General features: G+C 51.1%; 1 protein-coding gene across 3 annotated transcripts in view; it reads right to left on the bottom strand.

Moving 5' to 3' along the window:
• The window catches only part of LOC122542804 (G-protein coupled receptor 4-like), a 101642-nt gene that overhangs the window by 80102 nt on the left and 16269 nt on the right, over positions 1-5271 (bottom strand). For 2 of the 3 annotated variants that reach the window (XM_043680858.1, XM_043680857.1), the window contains exon 1: positions 1236-2026. The exons of the other annotated variant lie outside the window; for it this stretch is intronic. The gene's annotated coding sequence lies outside the window, so the exon portion shown is untranslated. Of the gene's footprint in view, positions 1-1235; positions 2027-5271 lie in introns of those variants that run through there. 3 annotated transcript variants of the gene reach the window in all.

The raw sequence follows: 5271 nt of genomic DNA, 5'->3' as shown, positions 1-5271 counted from the left end.
ATCTGAGAAGGAATAAGACTGTTCGGAACCTTGAGTCCCTTTTTGCTGTGAACTGTTTTATTTCTCCATATTCTCTCTGTGATCAAACCTGCTGACACCCACCTTCATAATATCCCCAATCACCAGCTCTGCCTGAGTTCTGTTGCTGACTTCGCCATCACCTACCCCTTCATTAATGACAGGTTTTATGGCTCCAGTTCTCTTCTGACCTCTCTTCCAGTTACAAATAGTTTGACCACAAACTTGTTCTTGTTTCTACAGTTACTTCACAACAGGGACTCTTAAACAGAGTAATAATGTCACTGACTGTGTAATTCAGAGGCACGGGTTATAACTCTAAAACCATTGTCTGAAATCCTATCACTGCCGATGACTAAATTTAAATTCCAATGGCAAAATTTGGAATGAAACCTAATTTCACTCATGGCAACCATAAACCATCAGCATTCCTTTTCTTATTTTATTCGTAACCTTTGGTAAAGAAGCCTAACATTTTTGCCCTTTATGAACTAAGTGTCACCTCAGATCCACAACAATATGGTTGCCTCCATATTGCCTTGACAAATGGCCACATGGTCAAGGGCAGTTAGGATGGACAACAAATGCTGCCCTTGCCAGTGATGCTGGCATCCCGCGAAACAACAACATTAAAGGTGAAATAACCAAGGAAATGCGGATGCTGGCGATCTGAAATAAAATTCTCCACCGTCTGAAACAATGTTGGAGAATCTCAGCAGGTATGGTAGTCTGTTGGAAGAAACACAAAGAGCGTTTCGAGTTCAGTGAACCTATCAAAACTGAATGCAATTGAGAAATAATATTATTATATCAGGGATGGTTGGAAGGGTGAGCGGGCGGTTTGTGTTGAGTGGATGATGTCCAAAAAGAGAGAGAGAAAGAGAGAAAGGAAAGAAAAAGAGAGGGAGAGATAAAAAGAAAGAGAAAAAAGAGAAAGAGAAAAAGAGAAAGAGAGAGAGAGGAGAAAGAGAGAGGGAGAAGGGGGATTGGGGGAGAGAAAGAACAAACTGACATCCAGGAGGCAAAAGAAAAAATCAAAATATTATATCTAGTTAGAGGGAAATCTGGAAGCTTTAGTTGACTGGAAATCTGCACGTTGGTGAAATTTAATGAAAAGGTCAGCACAGTTAAAAAGCATCAATTCTCTCATTTCCTCCCTTCCCTTCTGTGACAGCTCCGACTGCGATAAAAGTAATTTAAAAGAAAATAAAAATGACCTTAAAAGTCGAAGTTGCGGCTCGATGTGGTGGAGAGTCCCCGGTGGACTGTGCAGAGTCCCAGATGATGACAGGAGCTGGGCCAATTCACCCCCGTGGTCTGAAGTCCCTCTGCCCCATGATGTCAGGCTGTTTAGTTCCAATCCCTGCGTTTGCCAACAGCAGCCGGCTCTCCAGGTCAGCAGCAAGTTGCTATTCAGTCAAGCATTTCTCCTCTTTCACAAAAACGTTCTCCAGCAGCACCCTCAGCCGAAACTTGGCATAACTCACCCAGATCTTGGGCTCAACTGGATTCACAGTCAGTCTTACACTTCAGTGTGAGAAATTACAAACAGTCACTTCCAAATGCCATGGTCGTCTCCAGCTCCTGCACAGGTGCTACGTTTGTCTCTCTCCTCCCGTTTTTATAAGTTATCCTTCCTCCTACTCTCTCTCTCTCTCATTGTACAGTGAGAACCAGGGACACAGGACCCTGTGCCTAACCTGTTATACACTGTTTGAAAGACCACTGTCAAGTTGTGACAATACAGTCTGAGAAACAGGAAGTGGCTTACAGAGTCTCCGGGCGTCCAGTAAGCTTTTCTCAAAGACCTGAGCTTTTCATCCATCACATAGAAGTATTAACCCCCTCCTTCCCGGATCATTGCTTTTTCTCAGGCGCTTGCGAAAGTCTTACACTCTCGGCACCCGTCTCCCCAACAGTACTGTGTGTGTGTGTGTGTGAGAGAGAGACAGAGACCCCGCAACAGGGACTACAGCAACTGGGGCACCTTCCCAAGGGGTCATTAAGGACGGGAGTTTAATGCAGAGCTTTCCAGATCTCAAGATCTAATGTGTTTTTTTAAAAAAAAATTATTTCATGCGTCATAGCAGCAGTAATGTTTCATTTCCAACCCACTCACTTCCTGATGTTCCACTCTCTCCCTCAGCAGCTCATACAATTAGAAATTCATCTTTGAGCAGACCTCACTCTGTATCTAACCCCGTGCTGTCCCTGTCCTGGGAGTGTTTGATGGGGGAACAGTGTAGAGGGAGCTTTACTCTGTATCTAACCCCGTGCTGTCCCTGTTCTAGGAGTGTTTGATGAGGGCAGTGTAGAGAGAGCTTTACTCTGTATCTAGGCATTCCTGATGAAGGGCTTTTGCCCGAAACGTCGATTCTCCTGCCCCTCGGATGCTGCCTGAACTGCTGTGCTTTTCCAGCACCTCGAATCCAGAATCTGGTTTCCAGCATCTGCAGTCATTGTTTTTACCTTACTCTGTATCTAACCCAGTGCTGTCCCTGTCCTGGGAGTGCTCTGTATAGAGGGAAGCTCCCTCTACACTGTCCCCATCAAACACTCCCAGGACAGGGACAGCATGGGGTTAGATACGGAGTAAAGCTCCCTCTACACTGTCCCCCATCAAACATTCCCAGGACAGGGGCAGCACGGGGTTAGATACAGAGTAAGGCTCCCTCTACACTGTCCCCCATCAAACACTCCCAGGACAGGGACAGCACCGGGTTAGATACAGAGTAAAGCTCCCTCTGCTCTTTTATAGGGTTGTGAAGTTTCCTACATTGTGTTGAAATTCTCCAGAGTTCAGCAGAACAAAGGAAAATCTCACTCAGCCACCCGAGAGTTCGAAAGATCTGGATAAGGCTAACTCTGAGAGATTAATCTATTGGTCAGTGAACTGAATACCCAGAGAGTACACTCTTAGAATAAAGCACCGAGTATTTAGGACAGTGATGGGAGAACATGCTTCACCCAATGCGACTGTGAATCAGTGTGAATCCAGACCTTTGTTTAATATTCCATTTCTGACACGGGTAAGGCTGAGAGGGAGATAGAGATTGGCTCTCACAGAGAATGGAGGGATAAGGATAACCAGTGGGAATAGGGATCGAAACTGAAGACCAGCTATTGTCAGATTGAATGGAGCAGCAGGCTAACGTTAGCATCTTCTACGTAGCGCTAAGCTCCTTCAGTAGTTTGAACTGAAGATGTAATTGATGTCCCCAGGATGGAGCTGGAGTAATGTCCTCACAACAGAGCTGGGCTGTGGTCTCCAGGATGGAGCTGGGCTGTGGACCCCAGAATGGAGCTGGGCTGTGGGCCCCAGGACAGAGATGGGCTGTGGGCCCCAGGCTGGAGCTGGGCTGTGGACCCCAGGACAGAGGTGGGCTGTGGGCCCCATGACAGAGCTGGGCTGTGGGCCCCAGGATGGAGGTGGGCTGTGGGGCCCAGGATGGAGCTGGGCTGTGGACCCCAGGACAGAGGTGGGCTGTGGGCCCCATGACAGAGCTGGGCTGTGGGCCCCAGGATGGAGGTGGGCTGTGGGGCCCAGGATGGAGCTGGGCTGTGGGTCCCAGGACAGAGCTGGGCTGTGGACCCAGGATGGAGCTGGGCTGTGGGCCCCAGGACAGAGCTGGGCTGTGGGCCCCAGGATGGAGGTGGGCTGTGGGGCCCAGGATGGAGCTGGGCTGTGGACCCCAGGACAGAGGTGGGCTGTGGGCCCCATGACAGAGCTGGGCTGTGGGCCCCAGGATGGAGGTGGGCTGTGGGGCCCAGGATGGAGCTGGGCTGTGGGTCCCAGGACAGAGCTGGGCTGTGGACCCAGGATGGAGCTGGGCTGTGGGCCCCAGGACAGAGCTGGGCTGTGGGCCCCAGGATGAAGGTGGGCTGTGGGGCCCAGGATGGAGCTGGGCTGTGGGTCCCAGGACAGAGCTGGGCTGTGGACCCAGGATGGAGCTGGGCTGTGGGCCCCAGGACAGAGCTGGGCTGTGGACCCCAGGATGGAGGTGGGCTGTGGGCCCCAGGACAGAGCTGGGCCGTGGACCCCAGGATGGAGGTGGGCTGTGGGCCCCTGGATGGAGCTGGGCTGTGGACCCCAGGATGGAGCTGGGTGTGGATCCCAGGATGGAACGGGGCTGTGGGCCCCAAGTCGGAGCTGGGCTGTGGACCCCAGGATGGAGCTGGGCTGTGGGCCCCAGGTCGGGAGCTGGGCTCAGATCCCTACAAAGGCAATCTTCGAACAGCCTATGCCACCCCTGATGCCACGGTGTGTTTACTCCAATGGACTAGTCTGGTTGACATCTGTTATAATTCATTCACTGACCTTATTCACAGACTCTAAAAATATCTAAACAACAGCAGCCACCTCACCACCAAACCAATCAGACAATCACAACTTCCTCTTTCTGTGGGAACCTATTTATTCAGCTTGACAACATCCCACATGAGACTGGCAATGCAGATTTGGCACTTGAGACAGGTCTCTTTTCAAACACTTGTGATCTCTTCCTGTGTGCGTAGTGACCAGCTGTGGGTGTGCCCGTCTGCGACCAGGGGAAGTGACAAAGATATTGGACTGGTCGACGTTGGCGAGGGGCCAAGGAAACCTACGTGACACCCAGCATCAAGGGGTGGCATTCAGAGGGCAGTTGGCGGTGGAAGGATGTCAAAGGGGCAATTTGTCACGTAAGGGTTGAGACTCTCTCATCCTGGCTGAGCCAGTGCCACGCTGTCAGCTTTATTCAACCACTAGCTGGCCTGCCCTCTCAAAAGGGGATGTGCAATATCTTACGGTGCTATTCCAATGGAGGATGTTGCAGATGTCCCCATTCCTGGTGTCCCGGCCAATATCTGTCCCGTGTAACGGACCCCGTGTGAAGGAGAATTGGATCCTTATCTGATTGTTTCTTGGGGTACAGGATGGGGGTGTGGTTGGGGGAATGCAGGCTCTGGGGTGAGTATACTGCTGTTTATTTCCCTTTATAAGGTGGTACTGACCTGGCCCCATCTTGGGCCGCTGAAGTCCATGTGATGTAGGGTCATCTTCCTACCCCCTTCTCTCTTCCCCCTCTCACCCCCCCCAAGTTCTCCCTTCCCTTCTCTCTGCGCCCTCTCTCCCCTTATTCCCTCTTCCCCTTCTCTACCACCTCTCCCCCTCCTGTTCTCTCTCCCCCATTCCCCTTCTGTCCCCATCCCCCTCCCCTTCTCTCTCTATCTCTCTCCCTCTCACCACCCCCTTCCCTTGCCCCCTTCTGTCCC

The sequence above is a fragment of the Chiloscyllium plagiosum genome, chromosome 41, assembly GCF_004010195.1.
Source record: "Chiloscyllium plagiosum isolate BGI_BamShark_2017 chromosome 41, ASM401019v2, whole genome shotgun sequence".
Taxonomy (NCBI): domain Eukaryota; kingdom Metazoa; phylum Chordata; class Chondrichthyes; order Orectolobiformes; family Hemiscylliidae; genus Chiloscyllium; species Chiloscyllium plagiosum.
This window is presented reverse-complemented; position numbering and strand designations above follow the sequence as displayed.